This window comes from Hyperoodon ampullatus (assembly GCF_949752795.1).
Source record: "Hyperoodon ampullatus genome assembly, chromosome: 1".
Taxonomy (NCBI): domain Eukaryota; kingdom Metazoa; phylum Chordata; class Mammalia; order Artiodactyla; family Ziphiidae; genus Hyperoodon; species Hyperoodon ampullatus.
This window is the reverse complement of record NC_136914.1, coordinates 94,589,836-94,607,162: the sequence shown is the minus strand read 5'-3', so window position 1 is coordinate 94,607,162 and position 17,327 is coordinate 94,589,836. Positions and strand designations below refer to the sequence as shown.

The 17,327-nt window shown below is 38.3% G+C and overlaps 1 long non-coding RNA gene across 1 annotated transcript; it reads left to right on the top strand.

Moving 5' to 3' along the window:
• Nucleotides 1-1,259: 1,259 nt before the first annotated feature.
• On the top strand, nucleotides 1,260-15,168 carry LOC307048584. Its single transcript, XR_013810712.1, has 4 exons — nucleotides 1,260-1,423; nucleotides 5,711-5,822; nucleotides 8,329-8,403; nucleotides 14,807-15,168. It is a non-coding gene; the product is annotated as an uncharacterized lncRNA (long non-coding RNA).
• Nucleotides 15,169-17,327: the final 2,159 nt, after the last annotated feature.

Genomic DNA, 17,327 nt, shown 5'->3' with positions numbered 1-17,327 from the left:
GACCTGCTACTTGGGATTGGTATCTGAAGTAGAGTGGGAGCAGTCTTGTAGGACTGAGCCCTTAACCTCTGGGATCTGACACTGTCTCCAGGTAGATAGTGTTAGATTTGAGTTAAATTGTAGGGTACCCAGCTGGTGCGGTAGGGAATTGCTTGGTGTGGGAAAAACCTCCATATACTTGGTGACCAGAGGTGAAGTGTTTTGTGTGAGTAGCAAGGGAGAAACACAGAAGGAAGACACAGCAGGAGAACTGTAGGTTAATTCCAATGCACTGTTTCTCTCCTAGGACCCTCCACTCTTGAGGGTCTCTGAAAAGACAATGTAAACTTGTTATTTTTTCTCTCCAAGAAAACATAAAAAGGCAACCTTCTTCTACATCTGTATTTTCTCCCAACTGAACATTGCTGTAGAGAGATTCCATATATTACTGGCATAATTCCGTTTGAGGCCTTTGTAATGGAAGGAACCTGTTACATGGCAGGTGTCTGACGAAATTGCAGGTGTTTGACGAAATTATAAGTACTTGAAAACAACCAAAGTGTATTTAACTTCGTTTCCCAGGAAACTTAAAGCAAACGGGGCTATTCTGCTGTTAAGTTGCCCCACCCAAACGGGTAATCACATAAATCGGCCTAGTAAAAGACCTCCTAGGGCCCTTTAAGCCGTCAGTACCATCTACACTACAGCCAGTCTCTTGGCTTTCAATGCCCAAGTTCCCTCAAGTTCTGCTTGTGGCTATTTAAAGCCCGTCCTTACAGTTTTTGCCAAGAAGGCCCAGATGCAGCAGGTCTCACGATGTTTCAGTAAACGAGTTTGACCGGGGGGTCGGGAGGTGGATTTGCGGTCCTCTTCTCAGAGGGGCTCGCCGCGGGGAAGCTCCACGCCCAGCGCGGGACAGGGCGTCTCCTGGATCCGGGCACAGGGCGCGCATCGAGAGGCAAGAACTCGTTTGCAGAAAGAAGCATCCGCGTAGGTGACAGCGTTTCTCAACCTTGCCCTCGAGGGCGCCTCCCTGCAGATCGCTACCCCGAGGGTCTCCCTCCCCTTCGCTGAATTTATTTTAAAGTCATGTATTATTCTAAGAACGCATGCATATGTTACACTTACTTCCACAGCTTAGCCTCATTAGTTTCAATATAAAAATAGAAGTTCACTTTTCCCCACCTCCACGCACCCATTTCCGTTCCTGCCGCAGCGGAAGGTTTGCGTGCCCTCCCCGGACCCCGCCCCTCGCCGCCTCCCTGTAGGGAGCGAAGCTCACGGCGTCCAGGGGAAGGGGAGGCCAAAGGCTCTCCCGTGGCCATGGCCGGGCTTCCGAGCCCCGCCGACTCCTCCCAACCGCGCCCGGCGGGGGCTAGGGGAAGGCTCCTGCGGCGGCCCGGATCCTGGCGCACGTCTGCGGACTGACCCAGAGCAAGAAAAGGTAACAGCCGCCCAGGGGCCTGTCCGCAGCGGCCAGGGCCGCCTCTCCCGCGAGGGCTTCCCTTGGTGTGCTTATTCCCAAAAGCCGCCGAGCCGAGGCGAGCCAGCCACCTCACAGCGAGGCCCGCCCCCTCCTCGAATTCGCTGGCATTCCTTCCCTCTCCTGGGAACCGAGTCTAGTCGCCGCTGACCCATCCCACTTTCTTTAGTCATCTGTGAATAAGAGATGTCAATTTGGTTTCCAAAACTAGGAGAGAGAACCAGAGGAAGAGTCTAAATTTTCTCTGTATTTGCTTCTGGAGAATGCAAGAACCAGAGAATTAGCCCCTGGGACTTTAAGTGTTGCTCCAAGTATGGGGTGTACATGTGGGAACTCTGCTGCTTGAGGAAGACTGGTTTCATGATTGGGGTCATGCATCATAGGTGAGAGAGGGGTTTTGTTTGTGCGGTACACGGGCCTCTCACTGTTGTGGCTTCTCCCTTTGTGGAGCCACAGGCTCCGGACGCGCAGCCTCAGCGGCCATGGCTCACGGGCCTAGCCGCTCCGCGGCATGTGGGATCTTCCCGGATCGGGGCACGAACCCGTGTTCCCTGCATCGGCAGGCGGACTCTCAACCACTGCGCCACCAGGGAAGCCCGGGGTGGGGGGGGGTGTTTTTGGTTTTGTTTTTCCTATCACACTCTAAATGAAGACCATTTACTGAGCATCTCCCACAGAAGTAAAAAGCAGCTGATGTGGGACTTCCCTGGTGGCACAGTGGTTAAGAATCCACCTGCCAATTCAGGGGACACGGGTTGGAGCCCTGGTCTGGGAAGATCCCACGTGCCGCGGAGCAACTAAGGCAGTGCAACACCAACTACTGAACCTGCTCTCTGGAGCCTGCGAGCCACAACTACTGAGCGCATGTGCCACAACTACTGAAGCCCGTGTGCCTAGAGCCCATGCTCCGCAACAAGAGAAGCCACTGCAATGAGAAGCCCGCGCACCGCAATGAAGAGTAGCCCCCGCTCACCACAACTAGAGAAAGCCCGCACGCGCCCAGCAATGAAGACCCAATGCAGCCAAAAATAAATGAATAAAGACATAAATTATTTCCAAAAAAAGCAGCTGATATTGAGATAGCACCATTCCCACTCTTTAAAGAGAAACAGAAAAGGTTATATCCTGCTTGATTTTGAACTTGGGAAAAATGTCAGATAAAATGGATATGTTTATCTAGGCAGTCACCTAAATGTGAAATCTTTAGATTGCCCTTAAGTAATGTTGGGGCAAAAATCTCTCCTGGGTGTGCAGCTGTGTAGGGCGTTTGGATTACACCTGGGCGGTGAGACGCCCAGTGTGGACATCTCTGAAGACACAACAGCAACAATAACATATTTATTGAGCATGTGCTATGTGTGATTCTAAGCATATGAAGTAGCTGATGTCGTTAGTCCCATTTTACAGACGAGCAAACGGAAACACTGGGTTTTTCAGGTGGGTAGTTGACCTCATTCTCCAGCTGCTATGAGTATAGGCTGCCAACAGCTCACAGTTGTACCTTCTCTCAAGAACTGCCCTTGCTGATGGAAGCTGCCTTTCCAGAACATGCCCAGGTGGTTACACCCCAAGGCTTTCAGGTGTGGTCTGTAGCTAAAGGATGATTGCTAGGAGGGCTCCTTCCTGCTCCAGGGGGAACCAGTTGGCAGTGTCATTCCTGCTCCACAGTTGCTTGTGGGATCAGGCTGGGGTGGACTACAGCGGCACCCACATCTTTGCTTTGCTTCTTCCCTTTCCCTGTCTTGCACGCCCCATTTCCTTATAGTTTTCACCTGAGAACCTCAGATCACTAGCACAAGAATCCCCATCTCAGGCTTCTGTGAAACCCAACCTAAGACAGCTACTGTGCTCTACAGGCATACCTCAGGTTCGGTTCCAGACCACCGCAATAAATCGAATGTCACAATGAAGTGATTCACATGAATTTTTTTTTGTTTCCCAGTGCATGTAAGAGTTATGTTTACACTATACTGTTGTCTATTAAGTGTGCAATAACGTTATATCTAAAAAATGTACATACCTTAATTTAAAAGTACTTTATTGCTCAAAAATGCTCACCATCATCTGAGCCTTCAGTAAGTCGTGATCTTTTAGCTGATACATTTGCTCAATGCAGGGTTGCCACAAGCCTTCAATTTATAAAAGCATAACAAAATGCAGTGTCTGCGATGCACAATAAAATGAGGTATGCCTGTACTGGATTGTGAAATTTTCAGAGTTTTATTTTTAATTCCCTAGAGATAATTCTGTGGAAAGACACCCCACTAGTTTCGAACATATTTCAGATGAGTTTTTCCTCTGGTTAACACAATGAAATACATTAAGGAAGCTATGCTGCTAAAATACTACTTTATTTGCGTAAAGGAAATAATAGAATGGCTTCTTTTAGATGCCGTTTGGCCAAGAAAACACTATTTCTACCAGGGATGGAGATAGCCAGAGTAGGTGATAGATAAGTATTTATTCATTAATTTCTTGATTGATGAAACTGATTATGAGAAGGAAACATGTTAATACTGTTTTTAACAGCTTTTTGGAGGTATAATTGATATAATGAAGGTGCATATTTTGATAATATGTGTATACCGATAAACCATCACCACAATCAAAATAGTGAAAATATGCGTCACTCCCCAAAGTTTCTTCAGCCCCTTTCTGGCTCCAGGCAACCGCTGCTTTTTGTTTTAGTAACATAAGGTTGAAAAAGGTCCTGAGCTTCAGGTGTTCAGTAGTTGGGCATGCCTGAGCACACGGCATGCAGGGATTTCCGTGGGGTAAGAACATGAGTGAAGTTGAAGTAACTGGGGCCAGGCTGCCATCTGCTTATTGGAAAGGAGATGGATACAAAGCTGGATGTTGATGACAACTTTGGCATCCAAGGCACAGATTCCGTAGCATGTGGCAAATTCTTATGAGGTTCAGGCAAACTTTGGGATTGGGACAGCCTGGGGTTTTATTACAGGTTAAAGGAGGCTCCGTGAGGGAGTGATGCCATCTTTGAAATGCACAACCAAAGTAAAAACATACAAACAAAACTCTCCACCCAGACTCAGAACTCCCAGGCTGACACTGGAAAAAGAATCTCCTGGGTGGCGGGCATGGTCGGCGGGGGGAGTTGGACAGCTGATTTCTGTCCTTCCAGTTCATTGTCCTCTTGGTTCTCTTATTGGCAGCTCCTGGATACAGGAGACATACTTTCCCATTTTAACCCTTTGGCTCAAGCTTGCTACCTCATAGTCCAGCTCAGACATGATTAGAGTGTTCTGAGGCGCTGCTGAAGGCTCTGGCAGAAGCAGCAGAGAGATAACACAGTGAGAGCCATAGTTCTAGAAAATCTGGCATTTAGAACCTAGTTTTCTCATCTTTGCTTTATGGTCCTTTCTCCCATGCCTGGAAATCCCCTTCCTTGACTCCACAAAGTTCCAGCCAAACCCAGTTCACAGCTAGCTCCTTCCTCCTCTCACTTCTTTGCTCCTTTCTGGAATTCTTAGAGCACAACAACGGATGGTTAGCTTCATAATCTAGCCCTTGATCTCAGTGGTCTAGATCTCAATGGTGTAGGTCATTGCTGTCCAATAGAAATATAATAATGTGAGCCACACATGTAATTTTAAATTTCCAGTGGCCACATTTTTAAAAAAAGGGGGACAAACAGGTGAAATTATTTTTTAATAATATATTTTCAACTCAGTATTTCCAAAATACGATAATTTCAGCAAGTAATCTATATAAAAATTATGAGATATTTTACATCCTGTTTTATACTAAGTCTTTGAAGTCCAGTGAATACTTGCAGCACATCTCACTTTGTATGAGCCATATTTACATATTGCACATTACAAGTCTAGATATAACATCATGGCCTGGATCCAAAATTAAGTGTTCTGCGGGGAAGAGAGGAAGAATATGAGTTTTCTTTTGGACATACTGAGTTTGGGGTACTGGTAAGCATTCTTGTGGACAGGACAATAAGCTCTTGGAAATGCAATTCTAGAACAGCAAGACAGCATCTTTCAGCTTCATTTGTCAGAGCAACATATACACCTCCACATTAAGTTCCCAATTTCATCTTGTTTTTTGAATCCATACCTTAGAGTTTTTCCCCACATCCTAACTTGCACGTTAAACTATGTATGTTCTACTCCAGTCAGTTCATCTCCATGTTAGCTGGTTTTCCTGCACGTTTTCTCTATCAAGTAAGTACTTATCATATACATTTTCTGTATATTTATATCATCTCTCCTTCAGGTACCTTGAAAAGAGTTGAGCAAAAGGATGGGCACTGTTTTACTTGAACATAAAGAACCATTCGGCTAATCAACTTTTATTCAGCATGAGCAATTATCCTAAATATAACTTGGTTAGTGTTTTTTAACTGCATCCTAATTAATAGCTATCTAGTTTTAAGAATAGCAAAACCTGTAATGTCTTAATTTTTTTTTCTAATTGTAAAAGCGACAAATGATAATGATATCACTCTGAAGGTTTAAAAAAGAATGACAATACTCAGTATTTAAAAGATACAAAGAAATGGACACTTTTATCCATTGATGGTGGGAATGTAAATTTCTACAAGGATTTTGGAGGGCAATTTGGCAATTTTATTATAATTCAAAATGTGCATACCTCTGTCTCTGCAACTCCAGTTTTAGAAATTTATGCCATGGGAATAATAGGATAAGTGCACAAATTTGTGTGTGCAGGAATGTTGATTCTATTATTGTGTTTTTATTTAAAAAAAGGAAACAACTTATATTTCAACAGCTGTTTATCAGGCACTGTAGTAGGTATGGGGCTACAACATTTAATCAGACATAGACGGTCCCTTATGGTTTAGGAAAGAAGACAGTCAACTAGACATTCATTGAGTGCAGTGTTGACAGATAGATTGTGGTTGAAATGCATCTGAGGGGAGCTGAACCCAGACTTGGGAGGAAGTGAAAAGCTTCTTAAGTGATGTCTAAACTGGGTTCTGAGGGGTAATTGATAAATTATATAATGGAGTACAATGCAGCTATTAAAAGTAACTGTGTACATGTGGAAAGAAGTAAATAGTATATCACCGAAGGAAAAAAAAAAACCAAAGCCAAAAAACAGAATAGTATAATTTTATTTTTATAAAATTATGTATGTTTCTTTAGTGTGCAGATAAGTATATATGTGAATATATATTCATATACACACACAGAAACAGACACAGAGCTGTAGAATGCATCAAAATATAACTATGGTTGGTAGGATTTCAATAGATTTTCAGTTTTAAATGTAAATATATTATTTTCATAATCAGAAAAAATTTGAGCTATTTTTAAAATTTTGAAATAAAAGTAATACAGGTTAAGTGTAGGAAATTTGGGTTTTAAAAAAATGAAGAAGAAAATAAAAATGACTAAAAATTCTATACCCAGGGTGACAGATCATCAATCATGACATTCTGGTATATTTCCCTCCATTCTTTATATGCATGTGAATGTATTAGCTCTTTTCATAATGATATGTGTTTTGTAGGCCAGCTTTAAATTTTAATATATTCAGTATTAAAAGTAATTTTAACTTATATGTATTCTATCTATCACAGAGTAAAAGTTAATTCCCCAAATTACAGTTTATTATGCTTAATAGAGTTAAATTCTTATATATATTTGGGGAATATATTGACATCAAATGAAACAACTCCCTTGCCTCTGTTTTCTTTTTTAAATTTGGCACGATTAAATTGTTATATGTTAATCCTATCAGTAATTTCTTCTTGTTGCTGGCATTTGTATGAGTACATTATGGGTAAAAATTCACTTTTCATGAGCACAGATGAATAATATTACTAGATCCCATTATAACAGTGCCAGCCATGATGGGAGTGTGTCACACTGTGCAGTGTAGTTTCCAGCGTAGGCAGGAGATGTAGTGAAGCACAGTTCCTTGATTTAAGGATTATGTGTTGCATCATCTCTGCTATATTGCTTGGGTAGACTGTGGTAGTGTTGTCATTCATTCCATTTTAAAAATAGCTACTACAAACCAGAAGAATTAAGTCAGCATATTCCCTGTCATTGACAGGCATGTTAAACGGCCAGAGATTTTCTTCCTTATATAGGAAGTCAAAAAATATAATATGAGTTAATGGATGTAAAGTACTTGAAACAGTGCCTGATACATAATAAATGCTCAATAAATTGTTATTATTACTATTAATAAGAACAAACAAGCTATCAGAATACGTCTAGGAGTATCTTAGATCTATATTCAGTTTCTCATCATTGCCTATGGGATATGAAGAGTAAATTGATATCAAGATTTGGCTGGAGGTCATGCTTTTTCATGTTGATGCCTAAGACCTGGAATAAAAAGTTAAGGAAAGACGCTGTATTGGGATAAATAAACTTAACTAAACTGAGTTGTATTTCACCTTAGAGTGTAGCCCTCGGTCAGTAACACTGTTTTGAAACTGAATTCTCTAGATAAAAAGGAAACAGTTACTCTTGATACTTTTGTGTAGGTTCATGGAGTCTGTTTGGTGAATGTGATCTCTATTCCACTGAGCTGACATGAGAGTAAATTACATTCATGGGGTGACTTGTAACAAGCAAACAACTCTCAACTTGCTATAATGGTCCTGTTAGTTAGAATCAAACTCGTCTATCTATAACATGACCAGTGAATTCCATGCTTGGTGCTTTAGTTGTTTTAAGTAAATTTGTTTCTTAAAGTTATTTCAACAAAGTTTATGTGCAAAGTTAGAAGTCACTATTACATAAATATAACACTCTATGTTACCCAGGCTATAAATGCTTTCCAAATTTTTAGAAGAAGTTGTATCCTTGGGGACAAGTGGGATGCATTCAATGTAAATACATTTTGTTTTACAGAGCAAAGAATTTGGAAAGCTGAAAACATTGTTGTTCATTCAGCCTAAGCAAAGAAGCCAAGAAAATCTCAGAGAGGTAAAGAAATTAAAAAAGTTTTTTTTCGGATAATGATTATTCCAATGTTATTATTAGTGCTTTTCTTCTATAATTTTAAGCGAATACAGGTTAACACTATGAAAACATCATGCCAAATTATTTTTCTTACACATCTACTCTCCTAATCCTTGCCTTAATTTTACGGTTTTAAAAAACAAAATGGGATTAAATAAAAATGGTTGTAATATTTATATTTTCTTTTGGTCTGGTGAAGCAATCTTTCATTTATTTCATATATGAATTAAAGAAATACTGATCATTGAGTTCCTACTGTGTGTTATGTTTGAGGTATGTGTTTAAGATAAATCATTGATTTTGAATATAAATAAATTTATTTAAGCCTATTAAAATGTTTTCTGTAATTTTAACTTACTATTCTTTGAACAAACTTCAAAGCAATCCATTATATAGCTATCAATTTCTGTTCCTAAGATATTAGGTGGACCTTCTCTACTTCTATTAAAATTTTAATATACTTAGGTAAATTGGATTTACATTTGTTGTTTTTTAGCCTCTAAAGGATGTTTTGTAAACCAGCTCTAAAGTAAAAAGAGATATTGATTTTAAACATTTTAAGATATAAAGCATTTCAGAGTACCCTAAAAAATAAAGTGCTATATTACAAGTATTCATCATCTTTGGCATCAGACGTTTCTAAAAGTCACTGTTTTCTGTGCCTATGACATTGTCTTGAATCCACCTATGTCATTTTAGTCCAGGAGATTCCAACACTGGTATCATAGCCATGTAAGTTCTTGTAATAACGAACTGAAATTCTTGTCTGGCTACAGACAGTCCTCGACTTAGCAGTGAATTTACAATTTGGAAAAAGGAGTATAAACAAACATGATTTAAGTTCAATTTATCTTTCTTACAGAATCTAATTTAAATACAGAATTGTGTTCCTGAAGGTGTAAAAATAGATATTTACTCACTCTTTATGAATCATAGGAGTACTATGAGAGATTTTACTTTGGAAAACTTGGACATTCAGATTGCATGGATGAATAGTAATAACTGGATACAGCTGATTTGCTTTTATTTTGGGCTTCAGTTACCTGGGATTGAGACCCATTTATTTCAAATTACTGTGTTTAGCTGAAGCTAAAATTTTTTTTAACTTTTTATGTTGATAATTTTAGGCTTACAGAAGAATTGCAGAGATAGTACAGATAATTCTGGTATACTCTCTACCCAGTCTCCCCAGATGTTAACATCTCATGTAGCCATGGAACAATGACCAAAACTAAGAAATTAAGATTGGTTCAACAAATACTGTAAATTAAACTACAGACTATTTAGATTTCCCCAGTGCTTCCACTGTCTTTTTTTCTGTTCCAGGATTCAAGTCAGGAGACTACAGTGCTTTTAGTTTTCATGTCTCCTTACTCTCCTTCAATCTGTGACAGTTCCTCATTTTTTTCCTTCTCTCTCATTACATTGACAGTTTTGAGGTGTACTGGTTAGATGTTTTGTAGAATGTCCTTCAGTTTGTGTTTACTTTTTTTTCTCATGATCAGACTGAAGTTATAGATTTTGGGTGCATGACATTAATGTCTTATTACTGGCGATGTTATCCTTGATCAGTTGGCTAAGGTAGTATCTGCCAGGATTCTCCATGGAAAGTTACCATTTCCCCTTTCCATATTCTGTCCTTTGGAAGTGAGTTATTAAGTCCAGCCCAGTTCAGGGGAATTAAGGTCCATCTTCTGGAGGGAGGAATATTTAAGAAATTGTAGACATATGTTAAACCTCCACAGTTATTAATAAATATTTTATGGGAGATACTTGGAGGCAATGTGGATACCCTGTTTCTCTCACTAATTTTAGCATTCATCAGTGGATCTTCCCTGCAGCAGTTATTACTTTGGTACTCTAGTGGTGATGCTCGGTTTTCCTCATTCTTTTTGCATTTATAATTCTTCTGAAAGGAAGAATTGCCTCTTTTCATTTATTCATTCATTCATTTGCTTGTGTATTTATATCAGATGGTCTCATAGATATTTATTGCCATATGGATATTTATTTTATTCTTTGGGTTATAATTCTTTATTATCATTGTTTATTATATTGCTTAAATTATTCCAGCTCTGGGTATCAGGACCTCTTAAGGGTGGCTCATGTGTCCATTTGACAGACCCATGTCTTTTATTTATTTTATTTTTATTTCATTTATAATAATAATTATTATCACCAACTTACTTTCTGGCACTGTAAGATTCTCCAGGCTTATCTTGTATTTTCTATGCCCTGGCCCAAGAACCAGCCATTCTTTAAGAAGTATAGTTCCTTTTATTGGAGAATGGTATTTAGAAACCAAAACCTGTCCACTAGGTGTTCTTGTTGCAACTGGAGAGTCATTACTTCTAGGCCCTCTCAGTGCATAGAGCTGGCAAGTGTTTGTAGTATATTAACCCATTTATCTATATTCATTTCTGTATATATCCATCTGTATATATATTAAAATAAACATTAGTTCAAATGGATGTCTCCAACTTCAGCCTGTTACCATAGGATTTATTCTAGCATTCCTCCTTTGCTTGTTTGAAACGTCTTTCTCCCACAGATACAGACCTGTCATTATCTGTTGTACAGTACCATTTGTTGGAGAGACTGTCCTCTCCCCATTGTGCATTCTTGGCACCCTTGTTGAAGATCAGTTGACCATACATGTGTGGATTCATTTCTGGTCTCTCTGTTTTGTTCAATTGATCTATATCTGTCTTTATGCCAGTACCATACTGTTTTAATTACTGTAACTTTGTAATATATTTTGAAATCAAGAAGTGTGATATTTCCTGCTTTGTTCTTCTTTCTCAAGATCGTTTTGGCAATTCGCCGTCCTTTGTGGTTCCATATGAATTTTAGAATGTTTTTTCTGTTTCTGAAAAAAAGCTGTTGGAAGTTGATAGGGATTGATTGAATCTGTAGATTGTGTAGTATGGACATTTAAACAATATTAAGTCTTTCTATCCATGAACATGAGATGTCTTTCCATTTGTTTGTATCTTCTTTAATTCCTTTCATCAATGTTTTATAGTTTTTAGTGTACAGATCTTTTACCTCCCTAGTTAACTTTATTCCTAAATATTTTCTTTTTGATGCTATTGTGAAGGGGACATCCATTATGACAGTGATCTTAGCAATTATTTCACTGATATGACAGAAGCTCAGGCAACAAAAGCAAAAATAGACAAGTGGGACTTGGAACTTCCCCGGCAGCCCAGTGGTTAGGACTCCACGCTTCCATTGCAGGGGGCACGGGTTATCCCTGGTTGGGGAACTAAGAGCCACATGTGGTGCAGTACGGCCAAAAAAAAAAAAAAAAAAAAAAACATAGACAAGTGGGACTACATCAAACTAAAAGGCTTCTGCACATCAAAGGAAATAATCAACAAAATAAAAAGGCAACCAATGGAATGAGAGATAATATTTGCAAACCATTTATCTGATAAGGGCTTAATATCCAAAATATGTAAGAAACTGCAACAGCACAATAGCAAAAAAACAAATAACCAGATTAAAAAATGGGCAAAGGAACTAAACAGACATTTCTCCAAAGAAGACATACAAAAAACCAACAGACAAGTGAAAAGATGCTTAAGGTCAGGAAAATGCAAATTAAACCACAATAAGATATCACCTCACACCTGTTAGGATGGCTATTATCAAAAATTCAAAAGACAACAAGTGTTGGCAAGGATGTAGAAAAATTAGAATCCTTGTATACTGTTGGGAGGAATGTAAAATGGTGTAACCACTGTAGAAAACAGTATGGAGCTTCCTAAAAAAATTAAAAATAGAACTACTCTATGATCAAACAGTCTCACTTCTGACATTTTTCCAAAAGAATTAAAATCAAGACCTCGAAGAGATATCAACACTCCTGTGTTCATTGCAGCATTATTTGCAATAGCCAAGATGTGGAAATAATCTAAATGTCCATTGACAAATGAGTGGATAAATAAGTTGTAGTATATCTGTCTAGTGGAAAGTTATTTAGCCTGCAAAGGTAATGACAGTTCTGATACACATAATCGTATGGATGACCTTGAGGACATTATGTTAAGTGAAATAAGCCAGTCACAGAATGACAAATACTACATGATTCCACTGACATGAGGTATCTAGAGTAGTCAGACTCAGAAGCAGAGAGTACAACAGTGCTTGCCAGGGGCTGGGGTGAGCGGGTTATGGAGAGTCATTACTTAATAGTTACAGAGTTTCTCTATGGGGTGATGGAAAAGGTTTGGAAACAGTGATGATGGTTGCACAACAGTGTGAATGTAATTAATGCCATTGAAATGCACACTTAAAAATGGTTAAAATGTCGTTAAAAATTTAAAAGATATGGTCATAACATGTAGAAGTTGATACTTAAGGTTTTAAGCACCCTAAAATTTCAAAATTTTTTATCAAATTGCCTTTGCAGAAAACTTACCTAGCAGGTCAGAAAATGAGGCCTTTTAGTTAGTCAAGTGTGTTTTTGTTTTTTTTTTTCTGTATGCGGGCCTCTCACTGTTGTGGTCTCTCCCATTGTGGAGCACAGGCTCCGGATGCGCAGGCTCAGCGGCCATGGCTCACGGGCCCAGCCGCTCCGCGGTATGTGGGACCGGGGCACAAACCCATGTCGCCTGTATCAGCAGGCAGACTCTCAACCACTGCACCACCAGGGAAGCCCCAAGTGTTTTTATAAATAGTAAATTAAGTCTGTACATCATAAACACCAAATTTCAAAAAATTAAAATAAAATATTAACACAAAACTATACTCATTTAGGAATTAAATGGAATTTTAATTAGTAATGAAAAGGGAAATTTAAGGATCATCCTTATAAATATCCTTCAACAGGTGAATGGATAAACAAACTGATATAGCCATACAATGAAATACAACTGAACAATAAAAAGGAACAAACTGTTGATTCATACAAGACACGGATGATCTTAAATGCATTTTGCTAAGCCAGACACAAAAAGTAATGCATTGTATGATTCTATTTATATGATACTGTGGATGGTAAAACTGTAGGGAGAGAAAACAATTAGTGGTTGCCAGGAATTAGGTGTCAAGGAAGAGGTTACCTAAGAGTGGAATTGCTGGGTCGTATGATAATTCTGTAGCTTTTTGAGTAATTGCCATACTGTTTTCCACAGTAGCTGCACCAATTGCATTCCCACCAACAATGCCCAAGGGTTCCAATTTCTTCACATCCTCATCAATACTTGTTATTTTCTACTATTACTACTACTATTATTATTACTGCTGTGCTAGTAGGTGTGAAGTGGTGTCTCATTCTGTGTTTGATTTGCATTTCCCAAGTGACTAAGGTGGTTAAGCATCTTTTCATGTACCATTTCATGGCTGTTTGTATATCTTCTTTGGAGAAACACCTATTCAAATTCACTGCCCATTTTAAAATTGGCCTGTTTGTCTTTTAGTTACCGAGTTGGGAGTTCTTTATATATTCTGGGTATTAAACTCTTGTCAAATATGTGACTTGCAAATATTTTCTCCCATTCTATAGGTTGGTTTTGTTTTCATTTTCTTTGATAATGTCCTTTGATGCAAAAAGTTTTAAGTTTGGATAAAGTCCAGTTTATTTTTTCTATTGCTGCTTGTGTGTTATATCTAAGAATCTATTACCAAATCCAAGGTCATGAAGGTTTACCCCTATATTTTCCGGTTTAATATTTTTGGATCTTATATTTACATCACTGATCCACTTTTTGAGTTAATCTTTGTATATAGTGTGAGGTAGGGGTTATGAACATATCTTTGTTTTCAGACCTTTTAGAAATGCAAACATTTTAAAGATTTAGTAGCCACCTCACAGTTCTTTCTCAATGATAGCAGCCACATGCAATATTAATGCATATTAAAACCTAATACTTTGGAAATGGAAAAAAAGTCATGCTTGAACTTTTTACCTCAAAGTCTTCCAGTAAAGGATTCCTGGACACCATCAGATTTTACTTTTCTGGTCCTTGGTTTGTCCTAACTGTTTTGCTGGGCAAGCTAGGTTCTGAAGGATTCCTTACCAACTTCTTCACAGAGGTTGAGGGCCAACACCATGGAACTTCATGAGTACTGGGGAAGACCATCTCCTCACTGTCTCAATGTCTCCTTCCCTTCCATAGGAAAAGTTTTGCTCTGTTAGGATCATACCAAATTCTCATGAATCCAGATATGGAAGATTTTAATTACCAATGTCTATCACATAAAAAATGGCTGGACCTTGGGGAACACATAAAATCTACTCTTGTTTTGGTTATCAGAAATGTTGAAGGGATCTGAGCTAATTGCAGAGCATCATAATCTTTTTCCTTTAGCTCTTTTCTACGCTATTATTTATTTATTTTCTTTCTTCTTTTTTTAAAAGCTTCAGCTATGTCTAAAGAAGAATAGGTCATTACACAGTTTGCCAAATGAAGTACAGCTTCAACTTTGCCAGACCACAATCTATCAAGAGTGAGTGACACGAAGATATTCCATTTGGGTCTTGGCAATTCCCTAAGAAAAGCAGTGACAGATGGTGAATAGAGTTTAACAAAACTTTGAAGACAAAAGACATGTTACAGATTGAATATTGATCAAAAGAAATGTGTAATAATTTGGGGTTTGTGCTTTGAACGCTGTAACGTAACGATGAATTTCCCAACCAACCTGAAGGAAACTAGAATTGAAAATAGGATGAAGATCAAAACTTATAAGCAAAATTCCAAAACAATAAAAAAATGACTGGACTACTATAACAGTCTACTTATTTGTCTAGAAAGAGGAAAAACATGCCAAATATATTAGATAAGGTACCCTGAATTTTATGATAAAGTTGAAGTTGACATTTGCAATCTGGGGTTACCCAAAATCTTTTGAAAAAGCTCTACATTTTTATATTTCCCCATAATGTAAACCCTGCCATCTCAGTATAGAATATTAACCAAAACAAAACAAAAATCTGCCTTTTCCAGCCCCTCCTCACTTTCTTCTAGCGTATCAGTACAAGGTTTAGATTCTGACAGATATATCTTCATGACATTTGGTTTGCAATTAATATATGGGGCGGGGAAGGGTAGGACATGGGACATCCGTTTTGCTGGTGCAGGAACCTGCAAAACCCACAGGATTCCTTGTTTGGGTGTGGTGGCCCCAGTTTCCTGACTGTGGTGGAGACAAAGTGGTTCTGGGATCTGCCCAGCATTTTCATCAAAGTTATTCCTGTAAGTTTGGCTTAGGAACTATTTCACTAACCTTTCCAAAGATTCTATAAGCTATCTAATACCTGTAGTAAATCCTTTCTTTCTTTAACCCCATCGGAGTGGATTCTTTTGTCTGGAACCCAGAACCCTGCTTAATACAAGATCCATTGTGTATGTGAGTCTTTCTTGGAAAAAGTTAAATAATGTAGTATTAACATGAAGTCTCATTTTAAAAATCATGGATATTTAGAAATTTTAATGGGGAGTTACTTTTATTAAGCACCAGGTCATTCAGTGAAGAGTGATATTAATATTTATTCAAATTTACCCTTTTAAATGGAGAATAAAACCAAAATGAATCAGTGTATCTATAAATAATAATATTCATAGGTTCTTCTTAGAGTTTAATATACAATATACATGTATAGCCATATGTATATTAATGAGGACATTTTAGTTTTTGATTGTGAGGGTATTAAGTCTTCCTTTTTCTGTTCCTAACAGAAGTACTCTGATTTCTATATTTGTCAGGTTGGAGCAGTTGTAGCTATATACTAAACAAGAAAACAATGCTGGAGGAAGATGATGATTTGAATCAAATTGTAAATATTCACAAGTGTGTCAAATGCTCTGGAAGTATAAAATTAAATGTTTAAGCATGAGAAACCTATTTAGTATTGGCATTCCTTCACATCACTCATGTAGGCTATTGAAGAATCATTCCAGAGTTACAGTATAATACAAAAGTAGAGTACAGGCTCATGTGAATATTTTATGGTTTACTGTATGTGTGGCGTTCTTAAATTTTAATGCTGCAGAAGAAATGGGTAGCCCTGAAATCCTTGGGTCAACGAGATATAGAGGAAACTGGTGATCCAATTAGTATAATGGGCATCTGGCAGCCAAATGATGCACTTCAAAACCTGGCTGGGAATGACTGGCTCTCATCTGCACTTGCACAGTATAACAGAGAGAAAACAGAATGTGGAATCCTCCTGCTCTTTCTGTGATGCTTTAAATCCAATTGAGTGTTGAATTCCAGACTTTTTTCATTAAAGTGCTTGTCCTAAATTTATTAGTTTTCAAATCCACACACCTTCTCCTTCCTTTTCCATCACATACTTATTACTGGCCTCATTCTCATGATTCCTCGGTGCTCCTACTGACTATTCTCCTATTCTTGGTTCATAGAAACTAATCATTATCTTGAGGATATTTCTGTGATGTGGCAGTTACTTCAGGAATTTTTGATATTTTGTTCAAGTCTACAGAGTTTGAGTAGTGGTTTTTAAAAATTGCTATTAACATAATCAAAAGTCAGGAGTCTTCACATTGTAATCTCGTGATCCTTTGCTCAAAGGCAGTGAAAATAGCATTGTAAAACTTCTCCTTGTATTTTTTCCCTTTTGGAACTAGAATCATAATTCTTTAGGTAACCATCTAGCTTTATTTTAAAATTCCATTCATTTGTATTATTATGCCCTGTATGTTGAGATACAGTCTGCTTGGAGCTTCTTGTGTGCCTAAACTTCTTACTGAATGTGCCAAAATCCCAAGGCTTTGACTGTTCTTTTACCTGGGCCATTTCTCAGATTGTTTATGCAGCTGGCAGTCCTGAGAAAATTAATGCATTGCTGTTTTTCATGGCACCTGGTTGCCTTCCAGACAAACCAGCTTGTTTACTGCCTGTTATAAAAGCAGCGG